The sequence below is a fragment of the Anabrus simplex genome, chromosome 3 (assembly GCF_040414725.1).
Source record: "Anabrus simplex isolate iqAnaSimp1 chromosome 3, ASM4041472v1, whole genome shotgun sequence".
Taxonomy (NCBI): Eukaryota; Metazoa; Arthropoda; class Insecta; order Orthoptera; family Tettigoniidae; genus Anabrus; species Anabrus simplex.
Window position 1 is genome coordinate 438,995,963 of NC_090267.1, and position 23,394 is coordinate 439,019,356.

The window sequence follows — 23,394 nt, forward strand, 5'->3', positions numbered from 1 at the left end:
TCCGCCATTCCCTCATCCAAGTCGCTCTAGCCCGGCACCATGCCAGGCGTGCACGTCTATGCTGTGGAGTCAATGGTAGTCTTCTGAGCGGACGCAGGCCGGGAGTGCAGGCTTCCTTCAACCAATCGACGGGAAATTGTTCTGGTCGATATTGGAACAGCCAGGGTGTCTTGCACATGCTGAAGAATGGCGGTTGACGTGGCGTGCGGGGCTGCCACCGCTTGGCGGCGGATGCGCCGATCCTCGCGTGCTGACGTCACTCGGGCTGCGCCTGGACCCCTCGCACGTGCCACATGTCCCTGCGCCAACCATCTTCGCCACAGGCGCTGCACCGTGGACACATCCCTATGGGTATCGGCTGCGAATTGACGAAGCGACCAACCTGCCCTTCTCAGCCCGATCACCATACCCCTCGTAAAGTCGTCTGTCTGCTGGAAATGCCTCCGTTGACGGCGGCCTGGCATTCTTAGCTATACACGTGTCATGTGGCACACGACAACACGTTCTACAATGACTGTCGGCTGAAAATCACGGTACGAAGTGGGCCATTCGCCAACGCCGTGTCCCATTTATCGTTCGCTACGTGCGCAGCACAGCGGCGCATTTCACATCATGAGCATACCTCAGTGACGTCAGTCTACCCTGCAATTGGCATAAAGTTCTGACCACTCCTTCTTGGTGTTGCATTTGCTCTGTCAGTCAGTGTATATATGTTTTATTAGCTGGTCACTCTGCTTGAACTGCAATCTCACGATGCAGTGTTGTTTTGGTGGAGGACTTAAAAGCTTCTATTCTGCAGTAGGAGAGCTTTACCGTAACGTTTACTTTTAAATGCAATTTACTCAAAATCTCAATGCTCCCTTTTCTCAGAAACAAACGGGTGTACTTCCATGAATTGTTTACCACGCGTTTGTGATACTGCTGTGGTAGTATGGGTCTACCTTAGTGGACATTCCTTGAATAGTTTATTTTTTATAATAAAATATGTGCAGAAAAATTAAAATTGGGGAATATTTTTAAAAGATCGTACCTTTTTTTCGTAGCAACTATTTTAAAGCTGTTCTAGATCAGTTTATGCAAAAGACATTAGTTAAAATGATATTTAAAAAAAATCATATTTCCACATTTAATGGCCACTCAGAAAAAAATTCATTTATTCAGCTATTTTAAAATTGGCGGGATGCAGCATTACGACTCCCCTTAGTGCCAATATGGTAGATTTTGCAACAATGACAAAACCCGCTATGATTCTGGTGCCCGTATAATACGCTGTTCCCAAAATAAAGATTCCGATATTTTCAGTGTGTATATCGAGGCAACCACTTGCTGAATAAATAAGAATTAAACTTGTTCCTTCCTTTTATTACATTCACAAATATATGCCACTTCAGTTTAGAGGATATTGAAATGCTATATGAATTTCAGCGAGCTCGCCACTTTTGAAAGCGCCTCTTTCAAAACCAAGTTCTTTGACTTATCTGGTTCTGCCTTAGTACCACAGAAAATTTAACATAAGAAAAGGAAGGAAAAAGGCACGTATATGCATTGTACATCAACATACGTACACATAAGGCAAAATTATCTTCGCTATATAATACTGTAGTATAGTAGTGTAAGTTGGTTTAGTGTAGGAGAAGGCCCAATGGCCTTAACTACGCCAATAAAGACATCTATCTATCTATCTATCTATCTATCTATCTATCTCTTCTTCTTCTTCTTGCTAGTGGCTTTACGTCGCACCGACACAGATACGTCTAATGGCGACGACGGGATAGGAAAGGCCTAGGGGTTGGAAGGAAGCGGCCGTGGCCTTAAGGTACAACCCCAGCATTTGCCTGGTGTGAAAATGGGAAACCAGGGAAAACCATCTTCAGGGCTGCCGACAGTGGGATTCGAACCCACTATCTCCCGGATGCAAGCTCACAGCCGCGCGCTCCTAACCGCACGGCCAACTCACCCGGTATATACTACTCTAGCTAGTCCCGTGGTCTAGGGGGAGAGTGTTTGCTTTTCACCCAGAGATTTCGGGCTCGATTCCCGGACAGGCCAGCTGAAAGATGGCTCGATGTTCACTCAGCTTATTTGATTACAATTTAGGATCTGTCTGACTGTGAGATGGCGACCCTGGTCTTTTTAGATTTAATTATTTGTCATTCAGCAAGTAGCCATGCAGCCAGCAAAAACATCATGTACAAATAACCATATATACATATATATATATATATATATATATATATATATATATATAGAAAAATACAACCAAAAGTACATACCATATATAGAAGAACACTACCTAAAAATACAAGAATCAGATGAAATATCTCAACTGGAAAAGAAATACAACGCACTTCATTCACTTCACAGCACACGCAAAAGAACCTTCGACGATGAATGTCACATTCAGTCATATATAAAAGTTGGACAAGTTGGTATCAGATCTCCATAGTAAGCATATTACTCTGGTAGGAAAAGGAACATGAGTAAGGGCCAGTAGAGATTTACTGCAACCGAGAATGATGTGGTTAAGATCGCGACCCTGGTCTAGAGAGCCAAAGATCATGCGTCTCCTCGTTTCCGTGGTTTCCCAATTTCACACCTTAATTAAGGCCACGGCCGCTGCACTCCCATCCTTACGTCACTAAAAACCTTCTAAGTATTAGCGCGACGTTAAACCACTAGCAAAAAAAAAAAAAAAAGATTTGGTAAAATTTCACAAGGACAGATAGATTGAAAGGACACAGGATTTGTTCACCTAGATCCTGAGGGAAGTGCATGGGATAATTAATTGTAGAGGCAGACCAATATGACTAACAAATTACAATGTAGAAATTAAAAAATGACACGTTATAGGGTGTCATGGAGAGCTACAGAGTGATAATGCAAACAGCTATTCTGTATGCCTTACAAACCTAGGTATTAATACGTTAGGAGTCGGGAGGAAATACCAATCACAACACTGTGACTTTTCGTTACAGGGCGAGTTGGCCGTGCGGTCAGGGGCACGCGGCTGTGAGCTTGCATCCAGGAGATAGTGGGTTCGAATCCCACTGTTAGCAGCCCTGAAGATGGTTTTCCGTGGTTTCCCATTTTCACACCAGGCAAATGCTGGGGCTGTACCTTAATTAAGGCCACGGCTGCTTCCTTCGAACTCCTAGGCCTTTCTTATCCCCCATCGTCGCCATAAGACCATAAGCAACTAGCAAAACTAGCATTTCTAAAATCCCATGTGAATTGGCCTGGATTCGAACCGTCGCTTCCTAAGTAAGAAGCTAGCGACAATGCCACTAAGGTTCAACGTCCTCTCTACTTGACAGCTGGAGGAATTAAAAGAATACATACCTCGTCGTTCTTTCTCTTAAAAACAAAATTCCACGAGGTGGTGGAATCACCCTGAAGTCTGTGACAAATTTCAAGAGAGCATATAAAATGTGTCCGGTCATTTCCAGTATTGCAGGTGTCCGAAATATTATTTGCATAGTCCTTAGGAGGTCGATCTGGACACATATTTCAATAAATTAATTCACGAGACAGCGGTCATAACAACTAGAACAGTCAGGAAGCTCATGGGCAGTGATTTGAATTTTTAATGCATTGATCAGGTTTGCATTCATAGCAATGAGCGTCATAAAAACATATGAATAACGAGCGGTTCACGAAGAAAAAGTCAAATTTCCAGAAAGCGAAGGCATCCAAGTTAAGATGATTCCAGGAGCGTGAGAAAAATCTGCGAGAGAGAGAGAGACAGAGAGAGAGAGAGAGAGACATTGCGGAGGATAAAATGAATGACCGCGGGGAGTCAGACAGAGAGCGAAGGAAAGTGCTGACTGATGGACTCAAGAGATACTGGAAGGACGTCAAAGCCGGCAGACGAACAAAATCTACTAACAAGAAAAAAACAAATAGTCATCTCCGCACAGGCCATAAAGGCCCTTGAAGAGGTGGAAGGTAAAGTCTTCCACTATCCGTAACCTCGACACTTGGTGGGATAAAGTGCTTAGCTCTACGCCCGGCCGCATTTGCCGCCAAGAATTAACCTGGTACTTATTTTTGGTGTAGGATGAGTGAACCTCAGAGCTATGTGCAGCTCCGAAAGTGGAAATCTCGTTTCTCAAATTTTTCAACTTTCAGACGGGGAATAGAACCCACGTCTTTCCAGGAACAGAATCTACCAGACATTAAAAGTTATATTGGTTGTTAACACGCATTTCATAGAGGCTCAATTCGAATGTTAAAAACAGAATTATTATTATTATTACGTCGCACCGACAAAGATAGGTCTTACGGCGATAGGAAAGCGTTAGGAGTGGGAAGAAAGCGACCAATTAAGGTGTGCCTGGTGTGAAAATGGGAGACCACGGAAAATCATCTTTAGGGCTGCCGGCAGTGGGGTTCGAATCCACTATCTCCCGAATGCAAGCTGATAGCTATGTGACCAAACACACGCAGTCACTCGCGCGATACCACTATTAAAAATGAGCTTGTTTTTGTTTTCTGGTTACGTGTGAGGCACGGAATTTAGAATCGATAGGGGTTAGTCGATGTACAAGTGTAACTAAAATCAGCTCTTAATATCACAATTAATTACCCGGCTCTTTGGTTGAATGGTCAGCGTGAAGGCCTTTCGGTCAGAGGGCCACTGGTTGGGTTCCCGGCTGGGTCAGGGATTTTAATCTTTAATGGACAATTCCCTTGGCACGAGGACTGGCTGTTTGTGCTATCCTGACATATCATACACAACACTAACCTCCAACGCAATATGCCGTAGTTTTCAATACATGGCAGATGCCGTCGCCCTCGTGGGAGGGCTGCACCAGAATAGCAATAGCCGCAAGAAATTATTATTTATAATAACACAACTGAAATTAAAACGAGAAATATACCTAAAATATTTGGAGAATATATTAGTCTTGGAAGACAAACCATATATATCCTTGTCTGTAAGAAAGGAAAGACAACCGACAGAGATTAAACGCAGGTAATTCTTGAATAGCTCTTCGTGGGAAACCTGTATCTGCTCTGGAGAACCGTGACCCTTCGGCCTGAATAACACAAAGGTTCAATTCAATAGCTGTCCTTCCCAATAAATAAGATCACGGATCTGACCCCAATTACAGTTCGACGATGTTTGACCAGCTGAACTTCTCTTTTGAGACAGCACATTTTAACGTCCACATCCTTCTCTTTCTTAATAGATTATTATTATTATTATTATTATTATTATTATTATTATTATTATTATTATTATCATCATCATTATTATTATTATTATTATTATTATTATTATTATTATTATTATTATTATTATTTTGATCCACTCCGTTGTTGCACGTCTGGTGTATTTGAAATACCACCAGACTGACAATGAGCTGGAATCGAACCCGCCAACTCAGCCTCGCTACCGCCTGTGACACTAGGCCTAACGTCATTAATTATTCTTTTTAATTAGAATTAATTTATAGGAAGTCGCCTAGTGGTTTACCTGGAAAGACCTGAGTTTGAATCTCCGTGGCAGGGTGACCAGATGATAAACAAAATGTCTTTGGAGGGCAAAGCGATGAAAACTGGGGAAGAGTTTACTAAAAATTAAGAGAGTGGGTGATTACTCAATCTTCACACTTACTAATAACACTGTTTTGTGCTCGAAAAAATATTGCTCTGAACTATTTATCTGATAAAATAAATTCACATTAATTATTCTCAATATAAGTTCATACGGAATGTTGTCCTCATTATCATAATTACATGCGATAAATCCGTGGAAAGTACCTCAGTAATAGGATGTTTCTAGTAACAAGAGTGTAAAAAATAATCATAGGAATTTATTACGTTATAGTTTAATTTGTTCAGTTTTCTTGTTCTCTTTGACACAATTGTTAGCACGTGTACCTGAAACCAAATGAATGAACTACAACATTATAAGACAAAACAAAGAACGAAACTGCTGGTGGCTTCTAAACTGGAAAGATATGTTTGATGGGACAGCCAACATCTGCAGTGGCAACGGGTCTAGGAGGAAAAGTACCAAGGTTAATGTAAAGGAATGACTCCCCGTTATGGAGGAGAAGAAATTGTCTAATATTCTAAAATACCGGATATTTTGGCATATTTTAAATGTCTCGAGGGCAGGAGGATAAAGCTCGATTAATACTCTCTTACCGGGCGAGTTGGCCGTGCGGTCAGGGGCACGCGGCTGTAAGCTTGCATCCGGGAGATAGAGGGTTCGAATCCCACTGTCGGCAGCCCTGAATATGGTTTTCCGTGGTTTCCCATTTTCACACCAGGCGAATGCTGGGGCTGTACCTTAATTAAGGCCACGGCCGCTTCCTTCCAACTCCTAGGCCTTTCCTATCCCGTCGTCGCCATAAGACATATCTGTGTCGGTGCGACGTAAAGCAATTAGCAAAAAAAAACCTCTACTTTTATATTTTCTTCCACAAAGAAGAAATTTAGGATTAGAAAGCTCGATTATTACTAGCAATGATTTCCTGTCCTCTCCTTCTCTGTTCTAAGATCAGAAAAGCACACTATACTGAATCCTTTCGTTTCTTTTCTTTTAAGAAGCAATTTTGGAAAATTAACTCTAAACATTTTCCTTCCTTTCTCATCTTCTCTATTTTCTTCTTCCGAGAAGAAATTCCGGTGGAGAAGAGCAAAAACTTGTTTCCTCTTCCCTATTCTCTTGTTAATAATGTGAGTATACAAAATAATCAGAGAAATGTATTATGTTATTGTTTAATTTGTTGAATTGTTTATACTTCCTTTTATAAAGAAATTTAGGATGAAAAAGCACGATTATTAACAGAAATAATTTCTTTTTCTCTCCTCCTCTCTTTTAAGACCAGAAAAGTACAATAAACTCATTCCTTTCCTTTCTTTTAAGAAGAAATTTAGCAAAATTAAATCGCAAAATTGTTTTTCTCTTATCCTTCATTTCCTTTTTCTAAGAAGAAATTCTGGGGAAGATGATATTAACGCAAAAAAGTTGTTTCTTTTCCTCTATTCTCTTGTGAGAGGAAGAAGCAGCAGTGAAGTGAAACGAAATAGTTTAATACTGCACATGTCCTCCAATCCAGTTACCCAGATTTCAAACAGATACTTATTGGCTTTACGTACCACTAACTACTTTTGACGGTTTTTCAGACACCGAGGTGCCAGAATTTAGTCCCGCAGCAGTTCTTTTGCGTATCAGTAAATATACGGATACGAGGCTGACGTATTTGACCACCTTCAAATACCATCGGACTGAGCCAGGGTCGGTAGATTTACTCTCACGTAAACGAACTCCTGCGGTACTAAATTCCGACACCTCAGAGTCTCCAAAATCCGTGTGAAAGTAGGCAGTGGGACGTGAAGCCATTATTATTATTATTATTATTATTATTATTATTATTATTATTATTATTATTATTATTATTATTATTATTATTATTATTATTATTATTATTATTATTATTATTATTATTACACCGCAGACATTGATTTTGTTTATTAGGCCAGCATAAGATTAGCATACATTTCCTTGTCAGGTCACTTGAAATAAAAATAATCCTTACCAACAGGTGCTAGAGGAAAGCTACGCCGCGAAATTAAGGTCAACATATTTAGACAATTATCGTAGTGAGCAGAGAAGGTGAGCCGGTAGTTTGCAGCAAGGCCACACGACTGGCGCTATCTGCACATATACATCTCAGTATCTCGTCAAAATACACTCTGGTGACATGGACATTCATGAACAATGCCACACTATGCTGATTATTAAAGTATTTTTTTATTTTCTGTCTTTCCCAATCAATCAATCAATCAATCAATCAATCAATCAATCAATCAATCAATCAATCAATCAATCAATCAATCAATCAATCAATCAATCAATCAGTGATCTGCATTTAGGGCGTCGCCCAGGTAGCAGATTCCCTATCAATTGTTTCTTTCTCCTTTTCTAAAACGTTGTCCGGCTCCATGGTTAAATGGTTAGCGTGCTGGCCTTTGGTCACAGGGGTCCCGGGTTCGATTCCCGGCAGGGTCGGGAATTTTAACCATCATTGGTTAATTTCGCTGGCACGGGGGCTGGGTGTATGTGTCGTCTCCATCATGATTTCATCCTCATCATAACGCACAGGTCGTCTATGGGCGTCAAAACAAAAGACTTGGATGTGGCGAGCCGAACTTGTCCTCGGACACTCCCGACAATAAATCTATACGCCACTGTTATTTCTGAAACGTTTTCAAAGAATTTGGAAATTAATCGAATTTTTCCCTTGATAATTTATTCCAGTCCCTTACTCCTCGTTCTATAAATGATTATTTGCCCCAATTTGTCCCCTTGAAATCCTACTTTATCTTGATAATATGATCTTTCCTACTCTCAAGCCTATCCGTTTACTCATGTGATTCCACACTATCTGCCCATTGAGAGCTCGGGAGATACCACTTGCTGGAGCATCTCGCCTCCTCACTCGCTCATAGTCTACGTTCACTTGATGGCATCTACAGAGAGAGAGAGATAGGGTAAAAAAAATAATTGATCTGTTTTAAAATTTAATAATTAAATATTCTAGTAATTTGCACATGTCTGTACATGATGTTTACACTCCCACTATCTCACCTCCAAGGTAGTTTCGCTGTCGCATAATCAGCGCTCGAGGAGGATCACGCGACAGTAAAACTAGTCGTGTCCTCCTAATAAGGTACAATAATAATTATGACGTTGTGTAGAGTCAATGAGAAAAAGTATACAATACAATAAATCTCGAGACGAAGTGGCCAGACTTGTCTTGCAACCTTGATGGTTTAACTCGCTGTGGACCTGAGCAGTCTCCTCGCCATGTTAGAACAGCCACTTCCCTACTGAATAGTTCGAATAAGATATTTCTTCTGTCCAAATGAGCTATTTCGTCGTTACTTCAATATTTTCAGTAAGGCATACTCACTGTCGAACACTTTGCTATAATTGTCTCAAAAAGACATACTTGCTGTCGAATAGATTGAACTGTCCGTCAGTAAGACGATCTCACTGTCGAACAGATCGATTTCTTAACTACCTTAACAATATCAATAAGAACTATTCGCTGTCGAACAGTGCGCTCTCTTTCTTTTCGAAATGGCTTGAATAACACGACACTCGCTGTCGAACAAAGCGATCTCTTGTCTGCACAATACACAAGAAGTGCGTTTATACGGTCTAGATGAGACTGACTGGAGCTCATCCGGTTAGTCCGAAAATAAACAAACATAAGCTAACGATCTGTAAAAACTTCTATTCTGACACAAACAAGAAATAAAACAATCTATTCAGGGTTGTATTTTCAAAGGGATTAGAAAATAGTATGTCTAGCAATAACGGTTCCAAGTACTCTAGAAAGTAGTGGACTGTGGAGAGTCGCGTCAGATGCATAATCTCATGTAACTTTATCTTTATGCTTTCATCACGAAAACTTGATTGTTTCTGTCTTAATTAGTACAATAAATCATCCATGTTACTTTCTGATGTGATTCTTCAACCCAATCAGCTTCCACTGTACTGTGGTCAATATGAGCTCTGGCCGACAGAGAAGTTCGTTCTCTGTGAACTCCCTCGTCCAAAGTTCGGAATTGAGAATTCACTGTGCTAACTATCCCTGTCTTGTCATCGCTATAAGAAGTCACATATGAGTGGACTACATTAGATTGCTATGCAGCATAATCGTCCTCGAGGGTCACCAAGCTGGCAATTTAACTGTTTCCAAACGAGATGCAATTGTATGTGCTGAGATATGTCACATGCCTGGGGTTTCCGAACACTGTACTGAGAGGTGTAGAGAACAGAATAATTGGCCCAGTTTTAAAACTGAGTACCCTTCCCGACGTTTACCCTCCGTGGAAGCATGGATTCAAATATTTCACGCTAATAATAATAATAATAATAATAATAATAATAATAATAATAATAATAATAATAATAATAATAATGATTTCATGTGGCTATTTCTAGCCGAGTGCAGCCCTTGTAAGGCAGACCCTCCGATGAGGATGGATGGCATCTGCCATGTGTAGGTAACTGCGTGGTATTGTGGTGGAGGATAGTGTTATGTGTGGTGTGTGTTGCAGGGATGTTGGGTGCAGCCCCCGGGCTAATGGAATTAACCAATGAAGGTTAAAATCCCCGATCCGGTCGGGAATCGAACCTGGGACCCTCTGAATCGAAGGCCAGTACGCTGACCATTCAGCCAACGAGTATTTCACGCTTATGTGGTGATTGGCAGTGTAATGTGCTGCGTGTAATAAAGTCATCGAATCAAAAGAATATCCCTGGCCCAAATGAGAATCGAACCGAAGGTTGCTACACCGACAATTCAACCACACACTTGGACAAGATATCAAAACGCTAATAATTTTCTGGAAGTTTTAGTGAAACTCCCATTTGTAATAATAATTATTATTACTATGATTATATTATTACTTCACGATTTTGTGGTCGCCTCAAAGAAAGGACGGAAACAGGATGACCAAAAAGATATTTTACTTTTTTATTCAAAACACGAGAGCACGGTGTCTTGGTTTAGAAACACCAAAGAACATCTTCAAACCCGAAGACGCTTTTGACAGATCTCTTCCGAAAAAAGATCATGTGGAACGGCTAAACCGAGACGAACAAACGAACGGAAACAGGCCCACTCAGAAAGAATGAGGGAATACTGGGCTCAAAAGAAAGTAAAGTTCACTGCCAAATGTAACGAGACCTAACATGGTCCTCGATGACCCTGGCAAATAAATAAATAAATAAATAAATAAATAAATAAATAAATAAATAAATAAATAAATAAATAAATAAATAAATAAATAAATAAATAAATAAAATAAAAACGAAAAGAAGAAAGTTGAAGGAAAGAATCATTATACCGACAGCTGGACAACTGATGTGTCGCTCACTTGTTAATTCACTACGCCTGATCCTAGACAAAGAATCCGTGTTCACGTATTATTATTATTATTATTATTATTATTATTATTATTATTATTATTATTATTATTATTTCTGATTTTCTTCAAGTTGTAAGTCGTAGGAGTTAGTCACAGTGCTCTTATTGATCTCATGAGATGAATCCTAAATTTTAAGAATGTTCAGTCAGAATATTCCACGCAGCAAGAAACAGACTCACGCAATAAAACACAGGTGGTATGATACATTTTCTTTATCTCAGATGAACGAGAGATACGAACGACTCAGATGCTGTATCATGGTGAATCGTGTATATCCGAGAGCCTTGGGAGAAAGTGCATCATTACTTTCACGAGCAGAAAAATACTTGCAGAATACTAACGTGAAAAATTAGTGTGCATCTCGAATTCCTTTCAACTTTCACTGGTGCTTTATGACTCGTGATGGCTTTTACAGCCAATGATGAAAAATAGGGTTTCATTTTGTATCACAATGACCGCTGTATTGTTCAACTCCGTAATAAATAATCCGTTAACATTCACTCGAAAGTAGACTCAGTAATACATTTATAATGACTATAATACCCTTGCGTACAAAGTCTCAAAAGAATCGACTCATGCTAAAAGTGCCTCAGTCATAAAATTAGCCGAAATGTGTTAAGACTGACGCGGCCGTCGACGTAAAATGGACTTCGATCTGATGAGTTTCTACCATAATAGGAACGGATATGGAAAAACAGAGTGTTTTGCAGCAAGGTTTTCAGTCACTGACCGAGGACCTTCTAGCAGCTTATCTATTGCGCAAAGTACCTTTAGAGCATGCTAAAATACAAGAGATACATTCCACAAAAGCACCAACATTTTTTATGATGAAATAAGAACTAGCCTACTGATGGAAATCTAAGAAGGATCACATGACTAAAGAAGTTTAATTTGAGTTAAAAAATGTAGTTTTATTTTGTAATTTGCGTTCTCATCTTAACATGCATAAAAATCATTGTACAGAGTGTCTCATATGAACGTAGACCGAACGCACGGTGTTTGCAGTATGGGAGGCGCGCGCGTAATTCTCGACCTTGCAAGCAGCCTGCACGTGTTCGACCTGGCAAGCATCAGTCGCCAGTCTGAATCTCAGCTGTTAACAGTTACCATTGCAGCACCGTATTTTCTTATGTAAAAGTTTTGTTTTCATCTTAATGTTCGTGTTAACAGTCATAACTCTCGCTTTTGGTGTTTATGAAGTCCCTCATTAGAATAGGAAGATTAGTGTGCGGTGTGCTGTTAGTGCAAGAAGAAGAATTGGGCCTATCTCTTTCGAGCCGACAGTAAATATAGAGAGGTACCAAGATAATATTTTGACACCGTTCTTCCATCAGTTACAGAAGAAGAAAAATCGCGTGGGTGGTTTCAACAAGATTCAGCCCCTGCTCATACCCTTCTTATAATCTCGGAAGTGTCTGCAGACAGAGTGATCAATTCTGATCTATTTCCCCCCTCGTGGGTTCCCTCATTACCAGGGGATACTGCGAGCAGCCAGTTGCTTTCCTTTTGGCAGGTATTTTAGATGTATGTAGTATAACTTTAGTTTTAGTGAAAGGTGGTGCAGCTTATGGTCCGGCTTTCCGCCTCTGCTGCGCCACCAAATTAGAGTAGTGAAGGGTGGTGCTGCTTATGGTCTGGCTAACCGCCTCTGCAGCGCCACCAAGGTAGTTAATGGTTTGTTTAGTGTAGGATGGAGTTACCCATGGTATGGTTATCCGCCTGGGTGACGCTACTAAATTAGGAGGGACGTCGGTAGTAGTTCAAGGGGTGTAGAGTAGTGATTGTTTATCTATAGTTTTGTTCTTTTATTTCTATGTATTTTGCATTATTTATTACCTGTGATCGTTTGGTGCCCTAACATATGGACAGGTCATCCGCCTTTGTTAGGAGCATCGTAGTAGATTTAGTGAGGTAGTTTAGGTAGATTTTAAGAGAGGACAGTAGATATTGTATGTTTGCCTTTGTATTTTTGTATCCATTTTGTCTTTATTGCTAGTAAGCCGAAGGTGTAAACTAGGGTGGCAATAAAGAAATGTTCTAGTTCTATTTCCCCCCTCGTTCTCCAGATCTAACAGTGTGTGATTTTTGCTTGTGGGGTAAACTGAAAGTAAACGTGTACCGAACAAATCCTCACACATTTGGAGGAGCTTAAAGAAAACATTACGATTGTAATAAGATTCATTACTGTAGCAGAAATCACTCGCGTGAGCCAGAATATGATTGCCAAATACAATGTCTGTATAAACCAGGAAGGATGATGAAAAATTTCAGACAAACACCCACTCCCCCAGCCAGAAGAATTAATCAGACAGGATTATAATTCCCGATCCGGCCAGGAATCGAATCCGGGACACTCTGAACCGAAGGCCTCAATGATGACTTTTCAGCCAAGGAGTCCAATAAATAAATAAATAAATAAATAAATCAATAAATAAATAAATAAATAAATACATAAATATTACTAGTACCTACCATATCGACTATACTCACATAATTTATTTTACAACTAGATAAAATCACGTTTCTGCTTCTGATTTCGGAGGTGACAACCTGAAACAAACCTTACCTCGCAATTTCCTGTTCCTGGGAAGAATGGTGAAGGAGAAGATTGATTAATCACCAACGCATTTACATGGGACCTGTCATTGGGTCATTTACCCGGCTCATGATTGCATTACGAACCCTGGCTTGCGATCGATGAAGAGCGGTGTACGATAACACAGGACAATAACTCGCGGAAGTGTTAAACCTTACAAAATAAAAACTTCGCTAATTTTGACGGAGGCAGTCTCTTGATCGACTATCGGTCACATTGACATTCCACTCTCGGCGTCTTGGACAAGACATCCGTGTCTTCCGGGATAAGTCTCTCTGTTTCACAATGCATGATGTCATTAGTCGGCCATTGGCTTCCTTCTTTTGTCAGTCACAGCTGAGCTCGCCTCATGGTTTACCTATCTTTACGTAAACTTCGCCAACTATTAACATTCTAGACGGGTATCCAGGATGCATTCATTACAGAAACCCAATAAAAGCGGTTCTTATAGGCAGCATCGGGACAGGAGACAGACAGGCTGATAGTAAGTAACGCTGTGTGTTTTAAGTCTACAAATAATTTGCTACAGATTTTAATCGACTTCGGAGGGGCTGAGTTCTGCCCTCAAAGTAGGTTCTTTAAAGTGCCTGTAAATCTACTAACAGAAGAAGAAGAACCTATGAGATCTGGATTGCAGGTAGACCACAGCCGCTATTGTCTACATAACAATGTTATGAACAAAACAATGCCTGTTTTATCGACATAATGTAATGTAGAATGACCCAATTAATACACATATATACTCACACAATTCTATTTGAGAATGAATGACAACAGTTCCCTAATTAGTGGCAATTTACAAAGTTTCTGTCCGGCTGGCTGGTATTACCTGGTCGGCGATAATCCTGCTGACTGACAGCTCACATTACACTAGGCTCCGCACGCTGAGTCACTTCACACAGCAGCTGCACCCGGACAGGATGAAACACAGGGCTGTTGACAATCACAACACACAACTGCTGTTCGACAACAGATGAATTTGATGACACACACAGTCAATTCAGTTCACTCATAGTCAACGCGATTGCTCCACACACTGAACTACTCAGAACATATCACTAAACAACGACAATAGTGCTAATCAATCAATCAATCAATCAATCACTGATCTGCATTTAGAGCAGTCGTCGAGGTGGCAGATGCCCCATCTGTTGTTTACCTAGTCTCTTCTTAAACAATTACAAAGAATTTGGAAATTTATTGAACATCTCCCTTCGTAAATTATTCCAGTCCCTAACTCCTCTTCCTATAAATAAATATTTTCCACGATTTGTCCCCTTGAATAAATTCCAACTTTATCTTCATACCAGTATTGTGATCTTTCCTACTATTAAAAACACCATTCAAGCGTATTCGTCTGCTAATATCATTCCACGCCATCCCTCCATCGACAGCTCGGAACATACCGCTTAGTTAAGCAGCTCGTCTCCTTTGTCCCAAGTCTCCCTTGCCTAAATCTTGCAACATCTTCGTAAATAAATGTGAGGTGGGGCTGACCTATCACTATCCTGTCTTCTCCAGTACATGGTGATTGCTTGTTGAGACCCAGCATTCTTCTGAACAGGCTAAAGGCCACCACACACAGAAAGCTAGGCTAAGCTAAGCTAAGCTACGCGCTGTTGTGAAAAATATCGCTCCCAATGCATTCAAGTACGATGAGACACACAGGCCGCTATGGTAAGCTATACTATGCCAAGCTAAGCTAAGCTAAGCTAGACAGATCGCTAGGTAGGCGATTTTCTTGGCTGTAGCTGGCCTGGCGCATGCGCTTTTCATTTCTGAGCAGTTGGTCTGGCGGGCTGTCGTGTGTGTTTAGTCGTGTCGTGCGAGTCTCTTCTGGTATAGTACTTCGATATTTTAATACAATGAATAAAGGTCCAAAAGAACGACTAATTGAGTAGGTAAAAATATATCCCTGCCTTTATGATACGTCATCAAATTACTACAGAGACGTGATAAGAAAGGAAAACTGTTGGCAGGAAATAAGTTCCGTACTTCAAATTGATTGTAAGTAGGCTACCATTCATAAATTAGCTGTATAATCACAATTTTGACAGTTGTAATTGTTTCAGAAGAATACGTTTTTCACATGGCTTTACGCACATTATTTACAATTTAGCAGATCCAGTTGAAGCGCCTGTTCTGCAACTGTATGCCATATTCTTAAATATATCAACAGTTACTAAGAACGTGAAAGGTAAAATAATAGCATATATTGTTTTAGGTAAAGAACTTAAAAACTTATGAAAATGACAGAGACTGTTTTAGGGAGGCAATGATGAGACAAAAAGAGAGTAAAAGTGGACAGTAAGGGGGAAAATGAAGGAGTGGAGATTCCACAAACAAATGGAATTCCTTCTGCCTTATATATCTACAAGAAGGTGAGCTGTCATTTTAACGCACGCAGTATGACTAATATTTAAAATATTTTTAAAATATTAAAAATTGATTAAATTATAAGTGAATTTATATGTTGAGTATATTATAATTTAAAACGCATGTAATTCATTCGAGGTTATAAGAAAATCAGAACGTCTCGATTTGTTATGTTTTGCAGCTAAGACATTATAAACATTTCACTAATAAAATGAAATGAAATGGCGTATGGTTTTTAGTGCCGGGAGTGTCCGAGGACAAGTTCGACTCGCCAGGTGCAGGTCTTTTGATCTGACTCCCATAGGTGACCCGTGCGTCGTGATGAAGATGAAATGATGATGAAAACGATACATACACCCAGCCCCCGTGCCAGCGAAATTAACCAATTAAGGTTAAAATTCCCGACCCTGCCGGGAATCGAACCCGGGACCTCTGTGGCCAAAGGTCAGCACGTTAACCATTTAGCCATGGAGCCGGACACTAATAAAATGAACAACATGAATAATTGCGTGTGCAGCACAAGGACTAGGAGAGTTTAATATGCTCATTCTCCATAAACAGATCTCCGTGTGTCATTTCTTAATATACGTTTGGATGTGTATTAATAGCTTAATTAATTTTCCTTACAGCACACATTCAAAAATTGACAGGCAGAGAACATATCGAAGTCAAGAGATAACTTAAGTAACCAACCAGATGACTGAGAGCCCGGAATGTGATGACCTACACTCCCCATCACATATATCTGATTCATCATCTGTTCCGTCCGCACCCACACCTACGCAATCTCAGCCAGTCGAACCCCTTCGAAAAAGAAAAAAAAATCAAGTCACCGAGCAGAAAGAGCAATTGATTATTTACAACAGCGAGAAAATAACAGTGCTGCCTAGCATAGTTTAGCTTAGCTTTTTATTCGTGTCATAGCACACCACAGCTTGGCATTGCTTAGCGTAGCATAGTGTAGCGTAGCGTAGCTTTCTGTGTGTGGTGGCCTTTACTGGAGAGAACTACACAGATTTCTTGCGGGCTACATTGCCTGATTACTTGGAAGATACACTGTACCAGTAGCAACCCGTCGACAGCTGTACTTCATGGATGACGATGTCTGGCGCCGGATAGGTAAAGGTGGCCACCACGCTTCCCTGACTTGAACCCCCGAAGTTTTACCTTCGGGAACACGTAAAACATGTCGTGTATTCGACTGCTGTTAATTATCAACCAACCAAAAGGTTAGGTAACTTCCAGTCATTTCCAGTTCAGGTAGCTGTGCTCCTGAGATTAAGAGAACAAAAGTCACGGCCAAACATGTAATGACGAATCTGCCCCGTTTATGGAAGGATGGCTCTATCTCGTTACCACCGAAAACAATGGAATGTCCTCTATGGAGTCGTGCGCTCTTCGTGCTATAGACCTGAAGAAAATACATTCTTTTGAAATGCGGTGCTGGCGAAGAATGTTACGCATACCTTGAACAGCATTTCGCACCAATGATTCGATTATAAACAAGCTCAACCTCAAATCAGATAATCAATATGTAAACAAAGAGTATTAAAATTCCTTGGACGCACTCTGCGACGTGGGAATGACAGCATAGAAAACTTATCGTTCTTGAAAATGTTCCGGCAAGAGAGATCTTGGACGAGTTCCCACTCGATGGTCGAACATTATCAAGAGTATAACTGGTACAGCACGTTTGGCCAAGGACAGCAACTGACCAATAGCCTCCTCGGAGATCATCATCTTCAGGATTGAGGGAACGATGACAGAAAGTCAAGACGTTCAGAAATACTGGGATGTACCGTGCAGTGCTACCAACTCAATTTTACTGTCCCCTTCGAGTCACCATTGGAAGTCAAGTGAAAAAGAAAGTAAATAATAAAACAATACTCCTCTCTCTTTGCCGTTCAATTTGGCGCCGGATAGGTAAAGGTGGCCACCACGCTCCCCTGACTTGAACCCCCAGAAGTTTTACCTTCGGGAACACGTAAAATATGTCGTGTATTCGACTGCTGTTGAATATCAACCAACCAACCCTGTATAGAGTTTCAGAGCTAAAGAGGTCCGTAGCATTAAACAAAGGTTAAGAACTCCTGGTCTACCCATTAACTGTGTGTTTCTAACAGAGAGAAGATTTTGTTGTTATTTACATGTGATACTGTTGAAAACATTGGTCCCATACTATGAAAAATGTAAAATTAAGCAATGTCCTCAATTGTACCAAAAGTTGAAGGGCTCAAGAGCCCGGAAAGGTCTCAAATTTTGAGTCTTGGAAACAGTGTTGTCAACTTAGCGGATTTTCTGCTAAATGTGGCGGAATCAGAAGCCTGCCGGCGGAGAAATATATCATTTAGCGGACAGCGGATTTTTTGGCGGAATTCTAGGTTTATTATAGCGGAATTTAGTGTTTTATCCGTTTTACGTTTTTAAAAAAAAAATTATACTCTCGTCAGGAGCTAGCAGTCACATGAAGGAAACATGTTATTTGTATTTGATGTTATGAGATCATGGTATCATAAATTTGCAATGCGTTGGGAAAGGGTACTTATCTCTTAGTTGACGAATGACGACAGATGATGAAACTGTGAGAGAGTAGCATTCATATTTATGCTATGAAGGAAGACCGTTTAATGAACTGGCCTGTTCTGTGTGTGGCCCTTCAGGTAGGGGATTCACCTAGTTTGCACCCGGCAGTAAAACGCCTACAAGTTTTAGCTCGCCGCCTCGCAGGCAGGGGGTTAATCCCAGTGAAACTCATGGATCAGGTGAGTGCAGACATTTATTATTATTATTATTATTATTATTATTATTATTATTATTATTATTATTATTATTATTATTATTGCTCATTTTATTGCTCATTATTTGAGATCGGATTTCTTGGCGGAATTTTAGCGGATTTTTCGTAGTACTTAGCGGATCTTGAAAATATAAGTTGGCAACACTGCTTGGAAAGCTCTATCAAACTAAAAGAAAAACAGCCTAAAATCGCTTTTTCCTTTACTTGTTTTCTTTCTATTCAAATTCAAGCCAAATTATTTGCATAATTCTTTATGTAATGTGTTTCTTAGTTCAATAACCTCAGGCGTTTTTTGATTTCTTGAAAAATGTCCATAACGACTCGTAGTGGTAGAAAAAGTCAAACCGCTAATCTAATCGACCGGATAACGATGATTAAGAAAAGGATTGTAATTTTTAGGAGTAAATGAAGAACATATTCTTATACTTTATTATATTTCATTTACCTAAAATTCGTAGCTCATATCCCTAGGAGTTTTCAACATTGAGTTGCTTGCCTCAAGGGCTGACTCAGGATTTCCAACGGTGTCTTGAAGGAGATAGTAAAATTGAATTGGTAGCACAGCATTGTGCATCTCAGTATTTCTGAATGTGGCGAGACTCTCTCCTCTCTCCCTGGATGACCCCGGAAGTACTGGTTACAGTATTCACGTGCAGATAATCTCACAATCAAATGCTTATCAGAAAGTCTAGAGATTGCACATCATTTCACCCGGTCAGTGACATGCAGCTGTTTTGACTAGCTTATCATTCACATCAGAGATAATCTCTATGGTGACAAGACTCGAACCATTGCAATCCGGTTTTCTCTTAACAGATACTTCATAAGCGTAAGTAGTACCTAGATATTATCTATGACGCAGTATGAAGCAGAGTCTGGAGAAGTTACAGACTTCCACTACTCTTTAAATCCCTTGGCATTTCGCTGTTCTAGTCTTCCAATGTCCGACTCGTTGGCTGAATGGTCAGCGTACTGGCCTTCGGTTCAGAGGGTCCAGGGTTCGATTCCCGGCCGGGTCGGGGATTTTAACCTCCATTGGTTAATACCAACGGCCCGGGGGCTGGGTGTTTGTGCTGTTCCCAACATCCCTGCAACTCACACACAAAACATAACACTATCCTCCACCACAATAACACGCAGTTACCTACATATGACAGATGCCGCCCACCCTCATCGGAAGGTCTGCCTTACAAGGGTTGCACTCGGCTAGAAATAGCCACACGAAATTATAGTATTCCAATGATCGTGTTATTATTATTATTATTATTATTATTATTATTATTATTATTATTATTATTATTATATTACCTACTGGGCCTTAGCAGAAAAGAACAGGTTAAGTAAATGGCCCGCAACAACAAGTAGAGTGGAGGTGTGTACTACTTGCACTCCTACATGAAACTTTTTAAAACCTAAGAGGCACTAGGCCGATGAAACACGGGCTATTCCCAAACTATGGAGGTGACTCGTATAAGAAAATTTTAAGACATTACAGAAAGGAAGAAAACCCGTTACAAAACGTAGTCACCTCAAACCAATATGAAGGGGAGCTCGAGAGGGTAAATCACTCTCTATCCCCGAATTACAGTTACAGATTTATGAAGTTTTACAAAAACGACAGAAAATTACATGTTTGAAAGATAGGTTACATAGTAAAAGTTTCGGACCTTTCCCGCGGGTTAAACTGCTGAGCTAGCAAGAAAATAAAGATGTTAAATGGCCATCACCTTACTGAAGAGCTGCTGCCTGATGAAAGAGGCGCTTCCCGCCTCCTGCTACACGTCCATACACTAGGTAGATGTTGATGAAGTGGCCGAGAGACAAGAAAATCAGCAGTTTTTATACCCTCGGGCAAAGTTCGAGACCTTTCATGAATAAAACAGCCACACCCACTCAATTTTATTGGTCAGAATAGAAATCGAAGAAGAAAGACACGATTAGTCAAAAATTAATTACAGAAATTCTGGATTGGCTAAGTTCAAAACTGGCGGAAAGAAAAGATCAATATTGCCAACCCACAAATGAAAGAACGAAATTTAGTAAAGAGAAAACTTAGGAACACAAAATTTCTTCAGAAAAGTTCCTTAACATCGCACCAGGGTGCATGATCATAGTTTTTTTGGCAGAGACATCTATGAGAGACTGACCACACTTCTTGCCGAACGGAAAACAAACAAGTAGAAATGTACACAGTTCAGGAAACTTCACCATAAAAAAATTACAGTAGCGACATCTGAGTAAATTTATAAGTTGTTCCAGTTTTAACTTTCAAGTTTCTCCTGTAGAGGAGGTTCAATTGGCGCCAGAATTAAAGTTGCGGCGTAGAGGTGGTACCGCCCGGTACAATAATAATAATAATAATAATAATAATAATAATAATAATAATAATAATAATAATAATAATAATAATAATAATAATAATACCTTCTTTACGTCCCACTAACTAGGCCTACTTTTACGGTTTTCGGAGACGCCGAGGTGCTAGAATTTAGTCCCGCAGGAGTTCTTTTACGTACCAGTAAATCTACCGACACGAGGCTCACGTATTTGAGCACCTTCACATACCACCGGACTGAGCCAGGATCGAACTTGCGAAGTTGGGGTCAGAACGCCAGCGCCTCAGCCGCCTGAGCCACTCAGCCCGGCAACAGTTTATGAAGAAGTTTCTAATGTTCTGTATTGACAGTATATAACATACAAAATTCCCTTAAAAAAAAGGTAAAGATTTAAAATGTCCACCTTAATAAATACAATTCTTATATTAAATGACTATGATATTATTGTAAAAAAATGGCACATGTTTCGGTCTTGATTACGCCATCTTCAGCCACATATTAAAGTACAATGAATAGACAAAATGATAAAATGAGCAAATGATACAAATAAACTGTTTTAAAAATCAAGAAATGGTTATAAAATGTACATTTTCATGCGAAAAATCTGTTAAAATGGTACAATCAGTTTCGTATTTTAGTCTGGCAGTTCCCACTGAAGTACGCATTCGTTCATCTTTCCGATTCCTCCATTCAAAATATCAACCTGAAATTTAAATTGGAACATCATAACTAGAGCCCGTTTTTTTATGCATTAGTAGGTCAGAATGCAACGTTTCTGAAGCGAGCAGCAAGTATAGTCTACCTTCGTAACGACTATGCTATGGGGTTTGCATAAACATTAGGGGTACGGCCTATCAGAACTCCTTTGATTTATGTTACTCTTGCTGCATTATACAAGAGCGGGTGGCCGACACTTCCTATTAACCAAATTTAGTTTGCAGTCTAACCTGTTACGGCATGAAAATCCGGGCTTTGATCATAACAGTCTTTAACTTCATCTACAAAATCACTATTCCGCGTTGACTCCAAGCGCAGGCTTGTTTTACGTAATTCCATTTTCCGTTAAGTGCGTTATTGTATATTTTTAATTATTCAGTGAGTTTTCTCCGATCCAGTTGTCGTAGGAAAATTTCTCGAATAAGACTGCACTTTTCTCTAACATTTTAAGAAGATATTCCAAGTGATGGTTTTCTAAGAATAAGTACCGAGACATATTTTTCTTACGAAACGGTTTATATAATTTTTAACGGTTTCTCGCAGCAAAACAAATATTTCTTACATAACCATTTCTTGATTATTTTTAAAACAGTTCTATTTGTATCATTTGTCATTCTCACGATTTTGTCTACTTTGTATTTTAACATGTGGCTGACGAAGGCCTAATTAAGGCGGAAACACGTGCCGTTTTTCTACAATAATCTCTTGAATTGTTTTAATAAACGAATCGTATTGACTAAGGTGGACATTTTAAATATTTTCCGTTTTTCAACGGAATTTTTGTATGTCCGGCTCCATGGCTAAGTGGTCACCGCCTTGATCTTCGGTGACCCGGGTTCGATTCCTGGCTGGGTCGTAAGAGTTTAATCGTAACTGATGGATACCCCTGGCTCGAAGACTGGGTACTCGTGTTGCCCCCAACATTCTTTCAACTCGCGCATCACACACAACAATCCTCCATTACAATAACATGCAATTTCCCCCGTACAGGACAGACCCCGCCCACACTCATCCGATGGCGTCCCTTAATACGGACTGCATGCGGCTGTAACATCCACAAACCTGTATTATATTATTTTGATATTTTAAAATATTCTGGAGTTGTTTTCTGAACACCGCCCCATATTTCTTTACGTCGCTCCGATATAGATAGGTCTTATGGCGAGGGTGGGATAGGAAAGAGCTAGAAGTGGGTAGGAACCGACCGTAGCATTAATTAGGGTACAGCCCCAGCGTTAGTCTAGTGCAGGGCCTCTCAGGGTGCATGCGCCGTGCAGTGCACGAGCGCAAGGTGCAGGAGACGACTTCACTAGGTTGACCAGAGTGCAAACCCCCACCCCACTTCACCTACACCTGTCTCACCCGTTCGGCCTGTCTTCGCCTTCTCCACCTTCCCCGCTGATCCTCCCCTCCTGCGAAATGTTTATGTGCGGTTAGCGGTGACACTGTTGTATGGTACAATGTTACTGGTGTTAAAACACTCTTCTTTCAATTTGGTTTCAACAGACAATTTTATCTTCTCTAGCTCTTCTTTTCCTTTATCTTTACAATGATACCAATTATGCCTGGAACAAGGGACTGGCTGACAGCAATTTGAGAGCCTTCTTTAAATT